This window comes from Lepisosteus oculatus, chromosome 6 (genome assembly GCF_040954835.1).
Source record: "Lepisosteus oculatus isolate fLepOcu1 chromosome 6, fLepOcu1.hap2, whole genome shotgun sequence".
NCBI classification, from domain to species: domain Eukaryota; kingdom Metazoa; phylum Chordata; class Actinopteri; order Semionotiformes; family Lepisosteidae; genus Lepisosteus; species Lepisosteus oculatus.
In genome coordinates, this window is record NC_090701.1 from 27,062,808 (window position 1) to 27,082,970 (window position 20,163).

A 20,163-nucleotide genomic window follows, 5' to 3' on the forward strand; every position below is an offset into this window, starting at 1 on the left:
GCGCAGGAGGGCACAGCCACTGCAAAGAGAAATGATGCTCAGCCCCTTTGTTGATGGATGGGTTTGATTGAGTTGATGGATTTAATTGTCTCGTTTGACTTTAAGGATGCTTTCAAATCAAGTTTACACTAATGTTTTTCTCACAGCTCTAACGTAAAATACACAATGTTTATTAAAATTAAGTTTTCAGATTTAGCTTGTTTGTCCAGGGACATCTTTCTGTCCAACACCTGTCTCTCACATAGTCAGTTGATGGATTGTGATTTCTTCTCTTACTCTTTAGAGTCTTGTCTGTTTCTGTACCCATCTGTCTGCAGAGGTTACATCACCGGGAGCACTCAGGAATCTACACATGCTGTCTAGACTCCTTCTCAGAAGTGGGGAGAAAGATATACTGCTGCAGTACCTTGCCAGGCATTTCCCTACTCTTCCAGCTGCTAACACCTCCATTAGCCCTGGCCCAACAAGTCAAGCCTGTTCTTTAGTAGTGTATTTCACCTCCTTTGGGCCTAGTAAATGATCTACCACAAGCCTAAGAGTACAGAACTTGTAACACCCCTTAGTAAAGCTAAAGTTGTATCTTCTCAAGTATCTCACATGCTCTGCTTTCATGCTGGACCTTAAACACAGACTGAAAGCCTTTACTTCCCAGCTGGTCTAATAAGCGTCTTAACTAACCACAACTGGCTAATTCCATGAATAACCTATCCTGACTGTTTATTCCCTCAAGTGTAAGCTCACTCCCTCCAAATGCCAAAGACTTATTCACACCAGCTGAAAACTACTTTACATTTTCAGCCAAGATAGTGGCTACAGTACATCACAGAACGGCTTGATTAGATTGTTTTTTTTTCTTTTTTTTTGTTTGTTCTTTTTATTTCTAACTGCGTTAAAACTGACCTTTTTTTGACATTGTGTAAAAACAGCACAAGAAATGTCAATGTGTTTTTTAGCCCTTTTGTACTCAGCTTTGTAAAATCAGCATTAACGGTTAATTTTAACAGTTGGTACACATAACATCGTGTACAGCTGTGCTACTGTATGTGGTCTGTGGTCTGAGTTTACTGTCAAACAGAAGATCTTGTCTGAACATACAGATTAAAATAGGAAACTACACTTAGTACTTTATGATTAATTTAGCCCACATAACCCTTTTTTCTATAGATGAAACTTAGAATAGTTGTGGGGAGGGTAACGCTGCTGTCTCACATACCTTGGGTCATGAGTTTAATTACAGTCTGGGGAGCTGTCTGTGTGGAGTTTGCATGTTCTCTCCATGCGCATGTGCGAATTTGACAGCTGCTGTGGATTTTCTTCCACCTTCCAAAGACATGTTGGATTGGTTAGATTGTTTTTTCTAAATTTAGCTTCTGTGAATGTGCCTTATGATGGACTAGCATCCTGTCCAGGTTGTAGTCACACTGTGTGCCTAAATCTTTCTCTATTTCTTTTCTTTATAGACCATACTTTGATAATCAGGATCAATTATCCTATAATTTTAGCTCAGATTTAGTGTTTCATTTATGGTCATATCATATTGCTTTATGAACTGTATACTGTATTTGAATGACTATTTTACTTTTTCTTTTAAGTTTATTTCCTCCTAAATGACTTTGAGAAGAGTCTAAGAGTCGACAGTTTTTCCAGAGCAAGAAAGATGTTTCTTTGTCTCTAGTACCAGACTGAAGAGATACAGTGGGGCAGGTCACTGATGCAGCCACCCTGAGAAACACTGATTGGTAGGTGACTTTACTGGATAAATCCAACTGATATTTTACAAACACGTTGAAAAATGCAATTGATCTGCCTCGTTAAAAACAGGTTAAAATGACTCTTGTTTTTTTACTAGTGACAAAAGGTGATTCATGGTCAAATATAACCTGGATGGTTACCTGATCTGCATTGTCAGACAACCACAACAAACAAGTGGGATGGTGTGGGTGCAACAGGTTTTATATATATATATTTTCCTCCCTTGAAAAAAGAACTGTTAGAGGACTAACTAGCTGGGCTGGGAGATGGACTTCTATCTCATAAGCTCCTGTCACGGTATATGGATTGAGACCTCAAACTGAAGCAAAAATATAGCTGACTACACCACCTATCACTTTTAAGGGTGCTAGGATATGTTTCCCTGGTAATAGGTTCTTTGTATCTCCCATAGTGACCAGTGCATTCACAGACCAGTTATACAACATGCAGGACAGTAAACGTCTCTTCTCTGCCTCTGTCTCATTCTCAGTTTCAGGAAGTCTACTACTGTATATCCTGGCTGCAGTACAGTATATTAAAGCATGTCTGAGCTTGCAGCCTGCAGAGCTCCAAAGTCCCTACCAGTATCATGGGTCTACAAACATCATGACTGCCTTCAAAGTTTCACAGGGCTCCCCAACCTCATCTGCACGTGAGGCTTTGTTTTCTCATGATAATACAGTATTTTGCATTGGTCTCACTACATGGCTACTTCTAAAAACACAAATATCCAGGACTAGATGGTAGCTTATCTGCAAAGGACCCTGAAGAATCTTCTAATTGAATTTTCTGGTGCCAATTTGAACAAGCATGTCTTTTATTCTTCTTCTCTTCTCACAGAAAGCGACTCCCAAGACCAAACACCATATTCAGTAAATACACAACATATATAACATATTAAATTAATTATCAAGTTTATTGTTTAAAGTTTATATTACCTCATTAGCTGGCTAAGCACATCAGCCACGGGGGCTCGACTGGCAGCTCAGGGAAGCTAGAAGAAACTGATTTCTTCAGCACTCTTAAAAGCATCGTGTGATTTTTGATGGGGGAAACAGGACTGTTTTTAAACCCACTGTGACATGATGGTATTATGAAAAAAGACATCTAAATTGCATTATTTAGCTCCTTTATGTGTTTTTACTCTTAGTGCATGTCAATGTGTAAAAATAGATGTTAAGCATAAAAATACAGAGTAGGATGTGAGGCCTGAAGCTCTGCTGTTCTACTGACATCCTCTACACACTAGCAGTGTAGGCTGCAGCATTGACTGCAGTGGGGGTGTAACAGGGGCAGCAGACAAACTTCAGATACACATACGAAAATATGTCACAGATGTGGCTAGTGTTGGTTATTCTTTAAGGAGAACACAGAGTTATGGAAGAATAAGGAGTATGGAAATTCACGAAGAAATCAATGTAAAAAAAGAGCTGACCAAAAATTATATTAAGATCTTCCATAACATGATATAATAAATACTACCCATAATTAATTTATCATAATCAATGTAACATGAAGGACAAAGAGTGGATCGTTATTATTTAGCTCATGCTTTAATCCAAGATGACTTCCACTGAAAATAATTAATGAACTGTAAATCATTGAAAGGATATGTAATATAAACCAGGTCAGTTAATACTGTTACAGGATAGATTAGAATCACCAGGTTCTACAACTACAGTCTGCAGTAAATGTAATGAAAGCAATACTATTCATAGCTCAGAAATCATAATGATTAATCACATAGTGTAAACATAGACTCTGAGCGGGCTAGCCTTGAGGAGATGCTGGATGGTTTTTGAATTTTGGGTTTTTGGATTTTGGATATCAGGTACCACTACAGAGTTATGGAAAGTGCAAGAAAAGAAAATGAACATTTTAAGAAACAGAAGAGGTCATAGATGTAACAGATAAGCAGCCAACCTAAGATGAAGTGGAGAGTTGGAGAGGGAAATATTGGGAAATGATAAGATAGTGTTAGAAACAAAGAGAGTGATGAAGCAAGTGTTAAAGACAAATATATCAGTTCTGGTCAAAGTTGCAAAATGGAGCTAAAGAAGGAAGATGCAGAATAGAGGCTGCATGGAAGAACGGAGGCAGAAATAAATAGTGAATTTTGGATAAGTTGGACAGAAGAGATTACCAATACAACAAATCACCCTATAGTCTTGCATTCCAGAGGGCACTTGGACCAGAAGCTGAATGGAGTATTTAGTGTATAAAGGGCATAACCCATGGATGTAATTAAGAAAAATATGAAAGGATCATGTTAGAAAAGAATAGCAGTGAGTGAAAAAAGGAGGGATCAAGGGTAAAAAGGGAGTTTTGGCAGCAGAAGAAGCAAGAGAGCATCAAGAGAAATAGTAGGAGATCAAAAAGTGGGAAGATATTTTGAAAATCTTGAAAGGTTGATAATGAAGTGATGTGGGAACATTAGAGAGGAAGTGACTAACAGGCAGTTAGATATCTGTGAACAAATTATAAGGTTTAAGATGGGAAAGATAGACATGAGCATTATTAGCATTGAACTGTGAGGAAAAGGGGCCTCCCGAGTGGCATACACAGAGAGAACTCTACATTATGGGTTCTACAACTCTACAGTCCTGGGTAATGTCACTAGCTGACTGTGACTGGGATGTCCCAAACTGTGGTACACAATCAGGGTTTGACTAGTCAGCCAAAGGTGTCAGTGCTGAACTTCCAGAATGGGTCTGCTTGAACTGTGATGTTTTGAAGGTGGGCAGGCCAGAGGAGTCTATCCAAACTTCTTCAGATCAGATCACTTTATTAGCCATGTACAATTTCTTGCATTAGGAATTAATCTTTTCACATACCCCAACTTGCACTCCATGAGACACAGACACACAGACAGGGAGAGAAGCTTGGGGTTAGAGCACAGGGTCAGCCATTGTACAACACCCCTGGAGCAGTTGGGGTTAAGGGCCTTGCTCAGGTGCCCAACAGAGTAGGATTCCTCTGCCAGCCATGGGATTTGAACCAGCAACCTTCCAGCTACAGAAGCAAGATCCTTAGTCACAGAGCAACCACTCTGCCCATTCTACTGGTGTGAGGTTTCGGGGTTCGTGTCTATGAGCTGAGTTGTGAGAAACACAGAGGCAATTCTAGATCATACAGAGAGAAAACAAATAATTGGTGGTTGAAAAATTTAAAATAAATTGTCATGATATATGAGAGAACAGAGAAGAGTAGAAATAGAAAGAGAAAAGGGGTCCCAGTACATGTACTGTACTTATGGATCTCCTTATGGACAGCATGCAACATAAGGAGAGCAATTGTCATGTTTCCATGTGTCTAATCATTATCATCATGATCATTATGCGATGCAATGGCAATGTGAATGTGCACATTGTGTACTGAATATTAGAATATTTACCAGGACACAGTAAACATACTCATAACTCAGAGCGACAGCAAACAACTGGTTTAAAATAAACTGTGAGCACTGGATATTGTTACAAATATCATTTTTATTATTGAAATGCACTGTCATTTTAAATGCCTCCAAGTACAGGTTCTTGTGTGCTTTAATTGCTTCAATAACAAAGATACTAGTCTTTTTTTATCTGCTACAAACCACTGACAACTGTTTTCTTGTAATATAGTGGCCTTTATAAACAGGAAAAAAGTGTTATCTGACAAAGTACTGATCTCTACACATTTTTAAAAAACATGCAAAGGCTTTCCAACTTTTTCAATATCTGAAGTGTTATTTTGAGATGCAAAAGTGATTCTTTAAAATCCGCACTTCTCTGCAATTCTTATGTACTCTAGTCTACTCTACTGACTACAATAAAGCAAATATTTAAGTTTATAAACCATAAAACCATATGAACCATATTTATATACCATAAAAAGTTGCAATATATGCAAATATTGATAAATCAAGGAATATCTTCTTATTTGGCAAAAGAACAGCAGCTTCTAATTTTAAATATGAAACACACACATCATTATTGGTAAGCAGTGTTTATCCACTGTAAAGTATTTCTGTGTTATTTTCAGGCATTGTACAATGTACGTTGTGGTGGTGGAACTGAAGTATCAGTGTTTTATAAAGTTGTTATAGTTCAGGAACTACTGGAGCAAGGAATTGACACCAATGATTGAAGGTATCTACTGTATTTGTAAATACCCATAAAACATGTCAGTATTCTTAGTGAGGTTCTGCTTACAGTACCTTAGCTATAATATGAAGGCATTACAGTTGGCATTACAACAAACATATGACAAGTGTTTCTCATTAGAGCTTCTACTTCAGTTTGGACAAGAAAATGAGAATCGATCTAATAGTGCTAGCAAAATCCTTAGTACCCCATAGAGGCAAAACCTGAAATTCCCATTACATTGCCATTAGTATTTTATTAAAAAATAAATCAATGTTGTTATCTTCTCCCTTGCATTGTACCAACACCAAGACATCTTTCATCTCTGAACCATTGTCTCAAGGATAAGGATATATATTGGGAAAGGCAAACCTTTGAAGTACAATGCTGAAGACATTTACTATACAGGTATATACAGTATACAGCATTAGAATATTTGTTAAAGGAATATAAAACTGAGAAGCTGAATATAGAAAAATAACTAAAAATTAACAACTACTCTTGACTCAACCCCAATACTTCACTTAAATAAAGTAATGAAACTAGAGAACTTTCTGCCATTGTTACTGCCTTAGTAGCTATGTTCACTCCTCATGTTAAAACAGTAAAACCGCTTCTTTCTGCAACCACAACTGTAGATTTTAATACTACATTAAAAGGGACAAAATAATTAACTGGTTTCTTGATTGTGAGTCCATTGGCCTGGTTTGTGTAGAATACTTCTTATAAAATGAGATTCACAGAAAATGATTAACAATAAAGAATGTTTTCTAAAGTACTACATGTGGATCTTTATGAAACTATCAGCTAAATAAAGCTATATATCAACTATAAAGAGGTGACAGTACCAGGAAAAAACAGCTTTATTTCTTGAAATGTGAATGTCAAAAACGATACCAAAAAGTGTGATTTTAATCTAGACTTAAAACACAAGCACCCAAAGTGGCTGAATCCCTGACTTCGTATACAGTGGTGTTCCAGAGCTTTATGGTACATCAGCAAAAGGCCCTCTTACTTGCAGACGGCAAACCACTGAAACTGAAACCTGTTGCTTATGGATCCCAAAAAATGCTTTGGTTTTTCCTCCGGACATGTTTTTAATAATAGTCTAATTTCAGCTTTCAATTTTAGGCTTTTTTCCCTTTTGTTTTTGACTCTTGTCATTGTGAAGTTATTGGAACTATAAATAGTATCTATGTTGGAAACTAAGACCTGTTTTTAAGTGCATAAAAAGTCTAAACAACCAAGCAGGTTGGTTACAGTGGTTAAGAGCCCATTTGAAACACAAAGTATCAGTCAAATGTGTCCTACAGGACCAGGATTAGTTCTCAATGATGCACACAAACAGTGGGAACACATAATAAAACAGATTCAGCTAAGTAAAGGTCACATGGGACTAAAATGATAATGCATGACCAGGATACTGTGAAGTTATGTCAATTACTGCCTAGAACATAAACTGAAGGATTTTATAATAAACCCAAGACCTGATAGGAAATCAGTGCAAGGACTCCAAGACAGGACTGATGTGGTCACTTATACTGTATGTAATTTAATTTGGAGTCTAGCTGCCAGATCCTGATCATGTTGTAACATGAGAAGTGCAGCTTTAGATACTCCAGCAAGCAGGGAGTTACAATAACAAATCCCCAAAAAGACAAATGAACAAGTGTTTTTTTGCTATAGACAAAGCATAGGATACAACCTGGTATTACTTTTAAAATAATGGACAAACTTTTCAAATGGACAAACTATGTGATTATAATATTTTGCAAATAAGGTTCAATAGCCAGTCTGTGATAAATGATCACCCTCTATATTCTTAATTTTGGCTCAAGCACAGTGTGGTCATTAATTATTTCTGCTGAAGTAAGAGATGTTCCTTTATCTAGATTATCTAGAACAAATACACTCCATTAACAAAGTATGAACATGGCCTATAAAAATACTTGGTAACTTGAACATACAGTACTGTCTAGTCTTACTTTGCTGACACCAAAAATCATGTTCCATATTGTCAGTTATATTGACAAAGTCAACCCAAATGTATTAGTGCAATCAACAGAAGACACCATTACAAATTAAAGGAAGTGATTTCAAAACTGTGAACAGGAGGCATTTTTACACAAACAGTTGTAGGAGTCCAGAACAATATACCCAGTCATGATGCTGAATCTCGTATCATTGCTTCTTTGAAATGACAAATTAATAAAATCAGAACATTAGCCATTAGAGAGATACTGTACCTGTATACAGTATGGGTTAAATAGCCTCTGTAACAAATTACCTTCCTAGAAAAGACTCTTGGTTTGAGATTGGACAGCATGCCTCCAAATCACATTACCATATTATGACAACATTTCTTTTTAGAAAATCTGTTTCCAAATTTAAATAACCATAATGAGAACCAAAATAACATTAACTAATAGTGGAGGTCTTTTCATTTATAAAAATCAGAGCTTTCTGATAAGACCCAAGCACATCTTTGGCTTTCAAGTAATGACTTGAAGGTTTAAGTTGAGGATATGAGATGACATTGCTGCTGGTAAGTTTAACACAAGAAAATGCATGTAATATGCGAATGAAGTTCTGAATTTGGAAGGGATAACCAAATACTTTATTTCAGACAATAAATTCCTTTAGACATTAATTCCTTTAATGCACATTTTTTATACTTTCAGGCCATGCAGGAAGTGAAATGGGCTTCCCTGGGTTACTAGAAATTAGAACACAATCAGAAAATATACAGTGCATTGACAACTTATGCTCATTGCCTGTACATTTTGTTACTGCTGGGACTCTTGAGAAAGGAGACATTGTGAAACACAGTTGTTCCACTAGACATGTACAGTATGGTGTCTCTTGCTGAATCAAGTAATTATAATACTCATAACTATTTTCTTTCAGAATAGGTATTTACAAAAATCAATACTACGGGAAGAAATACATGGGCTTCTGATTCACACAACTGAAAGATATAATTGCTCTTCATTTCAGTCAGATTAAGCTCAGGGTCCTGTTTGATGTTTGAGAATTGGACAGCAGAATCTGACAGCAGGGTGTGCATTGGTTAGAGTTGTCCTGGACACTTCTTCTTAAAGTCTCGATGCAGCTGTGTTTATTTCTAACATCGGTGTAGGTCAGGTGTTGTTAACAGAGGCCTGAAAATGAGACAGTTGTGTCACAGAAAATGGAAGAAAACCTCTCAACAAAACAAAATTAGAAAAGAAAGTGGGAGAGCATGTGTATATAAAATAGTTATTTCTGAGTTTTACATTGCTAAAGAACATTTTTAAAGGAGACAATGTTAAAGCTGTTGTGTCTATGCTTGGAGATTTCAGAATCAAATATGTGGGTCACATCTGATGTACTCTTGAGCAAGTCTTCACTCTAAATTGCTTCAGGAAAAAGCAAATCCTTCCATCATCATAATAATTATTTATTTTAAGTCAATGTATTAAAACTAGGAGGTGGAAGAAGACATTGATTGCTAAGAAAGCATTTTCAGTTCTGTATTTTTCAACACTGGATAAACTACAGTTTCAAATGATTAATCATTATTTGTTTGATGCTTAAGGATGTCTCTCCTGAGAAGAAAGCAATGAACCCCTCCCGAGGTTTCTTGAACATACCTACTAGTGTCTGGTACTGGAGATCTGTTCTCTGTGTATGAATTGTGAGGATGGCTCAATTAAAATAAACACAAGCTAACCTTTACCGAATCTTGCAACAGTGGTGGACATTTGCCCTGGTTTTTCACTTTTCCATAGATTGCCATGACAGGATCTGAGCTCTCAAAGGGAGAATAAAGAGTGAGAAAATTGTCCTTGGTGTAGCGATTAGAACCAAAAGCTGGAGGAGGAGAGGAGTCAGACACACAATATAGCTGGTATAAAACAAAGTGAAAAAATAAAAGCAGCAGCTAGAACTAAATCATGCGTCTGTCTGAGAAGGTTTTTTTGGAGGGGTGGAAAGTTATTCAATAAAGGAGCTCATTTATTTTTTATAGATTATATTTGTAGTCTGGGAAGTATGGTGTCACAGCGGTTAGGACTAGGACCCTGGGTTCAATTCCTGGGGTGCTATGTCCGTGGAGTATATACTGTATATTCTCCCTGTGTTCACATGGGTTTCATCTGGGTGCTCCGGTTTCTTCCCACAGTCCAAAGGCACTGTGTGTGTGCCCTGCAATGGGCTGGTTTCCCATCTAGGGTGCATATGTTTCTGATTATGTAATACATTCAGTGAGATGCATTAAGCAGAAAGTTATTGTAGATTTGGATTGTTCGATTTTTTTGCAGTTTGTAGAACTTTGATTTGTAAATATCTTTGATATAATGTTCCCTATAGAAATTAATTTATGTGACAATATTTAAGACCACAATGTAAATGAAAGCTGCACTTGAGCATAGTTAGATTACATCTGAACTGAACAAAAGATACAAACAAGCAATGACGCTAACATTTATAGTTAGGCCACTCATTGTGAAGAATTTACAGTAACAAATCTCAGTGTGTGAACTATTCATGGGGTCGCAATTAAAAAATGGTAACAGAGGTAACAGAGGATAGCAAGCCTACTGCCAGGGTCCACAGGTTTAGAGATTCCTTTAATTAGCACTTGATTTGAATCATAGAGCTTTTGAGCCATTTAGTTTGGCTAAATGTGTAATTACATAATAATCAGAGAAGAAAGAAAAACAAGAAACAAACACAACATTCCTGGACCAGGCCTTCCCATCTTTGACTGTAGTATAATCATTTCCTGAGGCCATAACACTGTATTCTGGCTAGACAAAATACACTTCAAATAAGAGAAAGCTCTTCAAATAATATTCTTCAATCTTCAAACCAATTATTTATTTTATTATTTTGTTCTTTTTCCTCCATCTTCAATCATCCAGTGCATTTTGCTATAGCTGATTATCAGCAATGCCAGCAGAGGTCAAAGCTTACCGTGTTGATTTCCTGCTGCTGGCTGTTCTTTGGATTTGACATTGATGTATAGATATCTTCTTCTTCTGATTCACCATGCTAGAAGAGAGTGGCACTCAAGTTTGAAAGAAATACAAGTGTACATGTAACAAAATGAGTGGGATAAACAACTCAGCACTACAAAACAGTATTTTGATTGCTAAATTAGAAAGAGGATTAAGGGAAGCTGTTTAGTCAGTAAAAAAAAATACAGATCAAAACTTTATAAATTTCCTACACAGCCCTAGTTTCAAGACAGCCTTTACCAATGTAAAACCTTGCTTTGTCAAGATACCAAACCACTAAAAAGAATCCTTCTAGTGAGGTAGTGAAAAGAAGTGTCTAGAATGTAATTGAAAAAATAAACTTAAAGGCAAGTTATTTATTTAAAATGATACTTTTCAGACACATTATTTGAACATATTCTAATGTAGAAACACAATGTTTCAGGTGTAAAGAAGAACTGCCAACATTTTGTGTTTCTTGTTTCTGTTTTTCAGCATGGAATTAACCCTTACATATTCTAAAGTAACTTTAAAAAAACAATAATCTCAGTTGGAATATACTAATCTTTTACTCTTAAGTAACATCCATATGTGATATACACAGAATGGAAATTAAATGGAATTAAACAAAAGTGTGTTTTTTTTTACCAAATTCTTTGATGAAAGTGGAGTTTTCTTCTTCAAGGTCACTGTAGCATAGCTACATGTAGCATTGTGACTGGACTCCATGTTAATATAAAAGAGAGAATTATACAGTATATGGGAAAATAAGGTTTTAAGTACACTGATCAGGCAAACCAGCAAAAAAAAGTGGGGAGGATTTATCAGTTGCACATAAACTTTACTTCATCTGTTTCATTAATCGTTGTTGAGCAGAGTCCAAGAACTCCATTGACCACACTTCAAACACATTCTGGTGGGTACTTGATATAATCAAGCAATGAGGATAACTAGTTATAGGAAAGAGACTTGTTACATAGAATTTAAACAGATGAATACACGCATTAACAGATTAACAATTCTCAGTCTGAATTTTTCATGGTTTTGCAATAAAATGGTATCTAAAATAACAGGGGTATGAAAGCCAGTATTCTGCAAGTTTAGAGACTCTTTTTTATGAATTCTTGATTAATAACAGTTGATTGACCTTCGTAGCCAATCAATTGGTTTATTCACATCATTAAGGTCTGAGAAAAAAGAACATGCCTGGACCAGGGCTGCCCATCTCTCACCTACTGTATAGTATAACCTCTTCCTGAGGCCAAAATATTTACAGTATGTTAGTGAAATATAGTGGCGTCAAATAAGAAAAAGTTTTGTATTTCAAATAAATAATGTTCTACAAACTTCAATATATTTGATTTATTTTATTATTTTGGGTAATATTTCACTCTACCTTCAATCACCAATGCATTTTTCCGTAGGAGCAGCTAATTTCTTATGATCAGTTTAAGCATAGTAATTGAGCAATGCTAGCAGAGGTCAAAGGTTACCATGTTGATTTCCTTCTGCTGGCTGTTCTTTGGATTTGACATTGATGTATAGACATCCTCTTCCTCTGATTCACCTTGCTGGAAGAGAGTGACACTCGATTTTGAAAGAAAAAAAATGTGTAAATGTAACAAAATAAGTTGGATAAACAACTCAGCACTATGAAACAGTATTTTGATTGCTAAAGTAGAAATAGGGTTAAGGGAAGCTGTTTAGTCAGTTTAAAAGATGGAATGTAACAAATTAGAGACCAAAACATCAGAAGTTACCAACAACACATGGAGACTATGGTGAAGAAAACACTTATTTTTTAATGTCGTTCCTTAAAAGAAGAAAGTTGAGAAAGGACTGTGTTATACTTTGGCATCTATGCTCCTAAATAAATTACTACATTTTCCTAAATAAATTTTTCATTCTGATCTTTCACTCCGATGATTTTCAATCTAAAAGGGCATAGCAGCACAAATCACTGACATCATGTCAAAGCCTAGAGTGAACATGAAGCAATTGTTACGGATTCGGTAAGAGAAACCGAAACCAGTGAATGAACCCACTTGCAGGAGCTGATAAAGCCTAGCCGTGATCCAAAGAAAGCCGTAGTCGACGAAACGAGCCGAGAGTCCGGGGGAAGCCAAAGATCCAAATAGGGAACGAGTTACCGAAGCCAAATCGTGATCCGAAACCGTAGACAATAGAGCAATCCGAGTCCAGGGGAAGCCAGAGATACAAAACAGAGCGTGAGTACCGAAGCCAAGCCGTGATCCGAAAAATCGTAGTCAAAAGGGGGAAAAACCGTAATCCGAAAACCGAGAATGACACAAAGAAAGAAGAAGGAGTAGCGCAACTAGGAAGCTCGAAAGAAAAACCAATACTGAGCGAGGAGGTACGAAAAGACAGGTGTTTAAGTACAGTATGTTTCATTCATTGACAGTGTTAAGGTTTTTGAAGTTCGTCTTGTGCCATAAGACTCTTAAATAGGTTTCTAATAGGTTTTTTGAAAGTGCCTCTTCATTGTCTTTTTTTCAGATCTCAGGCACTATTAAAAAGTCCACCTTATGAATTTTATATGGTGCTCAAGGATAACATTTTACACCATGTACTAGTTCATGTATGACAAATGATATGGTCATTATTTTTTTCAGTTCAGGTTAAATCATCCGTTAGGCTAGAGATTCATGTGGTTAAGTTATATAATTAAGTAACATATATTCAAAGAATAAATTTAAAATAAGTGTGGGGGACTATGTGCTCTAATGAACTGATCAGAATTACAAAAAATATAAATAATTTCTATCCTGTCTATTCTTAAATCCAGTCCTCTTGTGTCACCAGATAAAGTCCCATGACTTTACAATTTGGCAATCAAGTATCAACAATTTTTCACCTCTAAGAATTCACAGTGTTTTAAGTGTTTTTCTAAATAAAATGTAGTTTGTATGGCTTCAGCAATCCCCAATTGATTTAGCTTTGAAGACATTGTAACAATTTGGATTTCGTTACATGATTACCATCTGTTTAGATTGTGAATAGTTTACACACTTTAACTAGATGTCAAGTGTCATTTAGCCAGCTTTGTGTCATCTTTACATTAAACAAGTTTGCAACATACTGTATACTGGATCATAAGTCATTAATACTGGTCATGTAGGTCACATACAGATGCATTATCTTGTAATTGGATCCCGTTTGCTTCAATAGACAAAGTATCACCTCCACCTGAAAACAAAATCATTTATAAAATGTACAGCATTATTTTATTTGTGATAACTTCAAAGTACTGTATTTGGTTCTTTAAACATTTAACCCACTAGCTGCAAAAATACATTTGTTTCAAATTATGTTTGCATTTCATTTTTATTTTTTCAGGAAAATGGTAGGACATTTTTGAATTGTTAAAGTGTTAAAACATTTTAAACTGCTTTTCAGTTTGAAAAGCAAGAATAAAAACAATTACTTTAGGACACAGCTACTTTGGCAGTGAATTAATTGCAAAGTTTACAGAAGGGTAAACAACAGTTTTTGATTCTACAAATTTTGTTCTCTGAAATCCTTAGTAATAAAAGTGAGTTGCAGGAAGTAGGTAGTATGTGATGTAGCAAGGTCAATTGAGTAATTAAAGAGCTGGTTGAACCAATATGTCAGTATTGATCATGTGTATGTGAGTATCTATAATGTGTATTTGTGCCCTAAGTGAGTATTGATAGTTTATTCATTTTCTATGTTAGTATCTATACTGTGTATTTGAGTCCTATGCCACTGTTGTAAACAGATTATTAGTGCCTTTTGCTCTCACCAACATTGCCCATTCCTGCTATGAATTGCTAGGTTTAGTATGTACTGTATATATTGAAAAAGGTGGAACAGGAGCACTGTTTCAAAGGATTCATGAGATAATCAGTTCATGTCAGAGACCAAGACTGTTCACATAGCCTGACATTAGAGACATTAGCTGGAACAGAGAATATGAACTTTTCACATAATTAGTGTGATTTTGGTATGATTTTCAAGATGGGATGACATATAAAATAAATAATAATTAAATAATTAAAAGTTCCTGATTAATTCTAGTACTGTATGTCAGACTTAAATTAAGATTACCTCCATACATTTCCTGCACAAATCTCTCCAAAACAGCTTGTAATGTTTTGACAGGTGAAGCACAATCAGATGTTACGGATTCGGTAAGAGAAACCGAAACCAGTGAATGAACCCACTTGCAGGAGCTGATAAAGCCTAACCATGATCCAAAGAAAGCCGTAGTCGAAGAAACGAGCCGAGAGTCCAGGGGAAGCCAGAGATCCAAAAGGGAATGAGTTACCGAAGCCAAAGCGTGATCCGAAACCGTAGACAATAGAGGAATCCGATAGTCCAGGGGAAGCCAGAGATCCAAAACAGAGTGTGAGTACCGAAGCCAAGCCGTGATCCGAAAAACCGTCGTCAAATGGGGAAAAAACCGTAAACCGAAAACCAAGAAGGACACAAGGCAGAAGAAGGAGTAGCGCAACTAGGAAGCTCGAAAGGAAAACCAGTACTGAGCGAGGAGGTAGGAAAAGACAGGTGTTTAAGTATAGGATGAGACGGGGGTGTGGTGGTGAATAAGAAAACTGATAGGTAAACTGATGGAGTAAGGCTACGCCTTCTTCTGCCTCTTCCATAGCCAGGAGGCAGGGATTGTAACATTACCCCCCCCTCTACGGGCGGCTCCTGGCGCCCTAGAGGGACGATCAGGGAAGTTGAGGTGGAAGTCCCGGATGAGGTTGGGATCCAGAATATCCTTCTCCAGAACCCACGAACGCTCCTCTGGACTGTAGCCTTCCCAATCAACTAGATATTGCAGGGATCCACGAGACCATCGGGAATCCAGGATCTTCTTGACAGTGTAAGCAGGGAGTCCATCAATTACTCGGGGCGGTGGGGGTTTTTGTTGTGGTTTAGACAGGGTGGATCTGTGAAAGGGCTTAAGGAGGGAAACATGGAAAGTAGGGTGGATCCGAAGGGTAGGAGGCAAGGCCAGCCGATAAGTTACTGGGGTAATCTGGGTGAGGACACGAAAAGGACCAATGTACCTGGGAGCAAGCTTGCCAGAAGGTTGCTTTAGAGGAAGGTTATGGGTAGACAACCAAACAAATTGACCACGTCGAAATCTGGGTGGGATTCGACGGCGCCGATCAGTCACCTTCTTCTGCTGAGCTGCAGTGCGAAGAAGGGTGGCTTTGGCCTTTCTCCAGAAGGTCTGCAGGTTTGTGATATAGTCCTGAACCGATGGGACTTCCATGTCGGGATGGGAGTCTGGGAGAAGAGGAGGTTGATAACCTAAGGCACACTTAAAGGGAGACATGCCAGTAGATGCAGTATACAAAGAATTGTGTGCATACTCTGCCCATGGAAGCAAGGATACCCAATTATCATGGGTAGAGGAGATATAGGTCCACAAGTAGGTCAGCAGTTCTTGATTCATGCGCTTCATCTGACCGTTGGCCTGAGGGTGATAAGCAGAAGTAAGTGAAACTGAAGCGCCCAGCGACTTACAGAAGGCCTTCCAAAATCGGGAGACAAACTGAGGGCCCCTATCTGAAACAATATCTTTAGGGATGCCATGCAGACGGAAGATATGCAGTACGAACAATTCTGCTAGTTCTCGAGCCGTAGGTAAAGAAGTCAGGGGAATAAAATTAGCAGATTTGGAGAAGCGATCTACCACTACCATAATAGTCGTGTGTCCTTGGCTAGGTGGAAGGTCAGTAATAAAATCAACTGAGAGGTCGGTCCAGGGACGGTCAGGGATGGGCAAGGGTTGAAGAAGGCCTGCCGCCCTCATCCGGGAAGACTTCATTTGAGAACAGATAGAGCAGGCCTGGACATACTCCTTGACATCTTTGGCCATAGTTGGCCACCAGAAGTCTCTGGAGATTAAATCCAAGGTACGTTGGAATCCAGGGTGTCCAGCGAAACGGGAATCATGTCCCCATTGTAAAACTGCGGATCTGACTGGATTCGAGACGAACAATTTGTCCTGAGGGCACTGAGGAGGTACCGTCTATCCAACCAAGGCTCGTCGAACAATTACCTCAATGTCCCATTTTACAGCTGCCAGGAACTTACCAGAAGGGATGATGGGTTCAGGAATCAATTCGGCCTCAGGAGGGTCGTGGATCCGTGAGAGAGCGTCTGCTTTGATGTTTTTAGAGCCTGGAGTGTAGGTGATAAGGAAATTAAACCTGGTAAAAAAAAGGGACCATCTGGCCTGGCGAGGACAAAGGCGTTTGGCCGATTGCAAATACTCCAGGTTCTTGTGATCAGTGTAAATCAAAAATGGATGATGAGCACCCTCTAGCCAGTGCCTCCATTCCTCCAATGCCAACTTAAAGGCCAAGAGCTCACGGTAACCAACGTCATACTTCATCTGTGCAGGGGATAACTTCTTAGAGAAGAAGGCACAGGGGTGAGGAATCTGTTTTTCTCCATGACGTTGAGAGAGAACAGCACCCACACCATGGCCAGAAGCGTCCACTTCGACAACAAAAGGCAGGGAAGGATCAGGGTGTTTTAGGATGGGGGCTGTTGTGAATAGGTGTTTCAGGCACTGAAATGCCTCTTCTGCTTGAGGGATCCATTTACCTTGTCTTGGTCCTTTCTGAGTTAAAGAGGTTATTGGAGCGACCACCGAGCTGAAGTTTCGAAATAAACCTCTGGAGAAATGATGTAACCTAAAAAATGAATCTTAGAAGTATGGAAGATGCACTTCTCCAGTTTGACATAAAGTTTGTTCCTAATGAGCCGGGAGAGTACTTCTCTGACATGGAGAACATGATCCTGGAAGGAATTAGAAAAAATTATAATGTCATCCAAATAAATCAAGACAAATCTTTGTAGCGGATCACGAAAAATGTCATTAATAAAAGACTAAAACACTGCTGGGGCATTAACCAAACCAAAATGCATGACCAAATATTCGTAATGTCCATGGGTTGTCATGAATGCCATCTTCCACTCATCCCCTTCCCAAAAGCGGATTAGATTATTGGCCCCTCGTAAATCCAGTTTTGTGAAGATCTTGGCCCCATGCACAGACTCAAGTGCTGCTGGAATTAGAGGCAAAGGGTACCGATTCTTGATTGTGATCTCGTTGAGGCCCTGATAGTCAATGCAGGGACAGAGCCCACCATCCTTCTTTTCCACAAAAAAAAAACTGGCACATGCAGGTGAAGTGGATGGACGTATAAGTCCAGCCTTCAGAGAATCTTGTATGTAAACTTTCAGGGCCTCAGATTCAGAATTGGAGAGCGGAAATATACAACCTTTAGGAGGGATAGTACCTGGCAAAAGGTCAATGGCACAATCATATGGTCGATGAGGTGGGAGGGCCAAGGCCTCCTGCTCATTAAATGCTTCCTGTAGATCAGAATATTGAGGGGGTATGGTAAGAACACCGGAAGGGGACGTCGCCGTGAGTGCAATTCTTACGGGTAGATGACAGGAATTTCTAATACATCTGGGTCCCCAAGTTAAAATTTCTTTACGGGACCAAGAAATGTTAGAGTCATGCTGTTGTAGCCAAGGAAAGCCTAGTACAAGGGGATGTGTTGGGGTCTCAAGGAGATAAAACCAGATGTCTTCCATATGGGTGGCGCCAATCTGCAAGCTTATACTTTCAGTTTGCCACCTAATAAGTCCTGGAGATACTGGGGAACCATCAATAGATTGAACACGAAGAAGTGGAGTCACCAGGGTCAAGGGTAAGTTCCAGGTTCGAGCGATGGAGGTGTCTATAAAGTTTCCTGCCGCCCCTGAGTCAATAAAAGCAAGAAGAGGCATCCGTTTATTACCCCAGAATAATGTAGATAGAATAGAAAATCCTGAGGAAAACTGAGGGGATTGAGTTATCTCACTCACCTTAGGATCTTGAGAAGGTGGGCGGCGCCTCAAGGATGAGTATGAAGCAGGGCAGTCAGTTTTAAAGTGTCCTAATTTTCCACAGTACATGCAGCGACCCTCTCGTTGGCGTTTCTCTCTTTCTTCAGGGGTTAACCGGGTGCGGGCTATTTCCATAGGTTGTTCTGAGTCTAAAGTTCCGGTAGGTGATGGCCGAGGAGCCTCTAGTATTGATGTCCGAGATCTTTCAGTACTCCTTTGACGAATTCTGAGTTCTAATTCCAACACCTGGGAAATTACTTCCTCCAAGGTTCTGCCCAATTGCGGCATATTTACCAGGTGGTCCTTTATTTCTTCACTAAGTCCTTGATGAAAAAGAAAAATAAGGACCTCATCATCCCAGTGAGTCTCCACTGCTGCTACTCGAAAATCTATGGCATAATCTTGTGCAGACCTGCGGCCCTGGTGGATGGAGGAGAGACGGAAGGCGGAGTCTTGACCAAGTAGGGGACGACAAAAAAAACCCTTACATTTTCCTAAAAAGAGATCATAATCCTGAACTTCAGGAGCCCCGCGATCTAGCAGGGCAGTAGCCCGTTCCACAGCCGGTTAACAGTGAAACTATGAAGGCGATCTTGTCCTGAGGAGAAAAACTTTCCGGATGGAGCCAGAAAACCAGCGCACACTGTGTTAAGAAGCCCCGACATTTCGTAGGGTTGCCGTCAAACCTGTCAGGTGGAGTAAGTGGAAGAGGTCGAGGGGCAGGTGTAGGAGCTGGCGGGGGCGGAGTCGAAGCGGCAGCTCCAGTGTTGCTTTCTCGATTGCCAGTGGGCGGCATTGCCGACAGATGCGCAGAAATCTGTTGGACAGAAGCCTGCAACTGGAGTAAGGCTTTGCAGTGCTGATCCAAAACCGAGCGAATCTCCTCTTGCTCCGCTGGGTCCATGTTAAGGGGCTCAGTATTCTGTTACGGATTCGGTAAGAGAAACCGAAACCAGTGAATGAACCCACTTACAGGAGCTGATAAAGCCTAACCGTGATCCAAAGAAAGTCGTAGTCGAAGAAACGAGCCAAGAGTCCAGGGGAAGCCAGAGATCCAAAAGGGAACGAGTTACCAAAGCCAAAGCGTGATCCGAAACCGTAGACAATAGAGCAATCCGATAGTCCAGGGGAAGCCAGAGATCCAAAACAGAGTGTGAGTACCGAAGCCAAGCCGTGATCCGAAAAACCGTTGTCAAAAGGGGAAAAAAACGTAAACCGAAAACCAAGAAGGACACAAGGCAGAAGAAGGAGTAGCGCAACTAGGAAGCTCGAAAGGAAAACCAATACTGAGCGAGGAGGTAGGAAAAGACAGGTGTTTAAGTATAGGATGAGACGGGGGTGTGGTGGTGAATAAGAAAACTGATAGGTAAACTGATGGAGTAAGGCTACGCCTTCTTCTGCCT

The 20,163-nt window shown here is 39.0% G+C and overlaps 1 long non-coding RNA gene across 2 annotated transcripts; it reads right to left on the reverse strand.

Moving 5' to 3' along the window:
* Nucleotides 1–8,476: 8,476 nt before the first annotated feature.
* Nucleotides 8,477–13,231, reverse strand: LOC138239351 (uncharacterized). 2 transcript variants are annotated; one of them, XR_011189807.1, is made up of 6 exons: nucleotides 12,901–13,231; nucleotides 12,349–12,426; nucleotides 11,504–11,573; nucleotides 10,833–10,910; nucleotides 9,589–9,669; nucleotides 8,477–9,037 (listed from the first exon to the last, which is right to left on the reverse strand). It is a non-coding gene; the product is annotated as an uncharacterized lncRNA (long non-coding RNA). The 2 variants fall into 2 exon arrangements; XR_011189806.1 differs by having other exon boundaries at nucleotides 11,504–11,578.
* Between the last annotated feature and the right edge of the window lie 6,932 nt (nucleotides 13,232–20,163).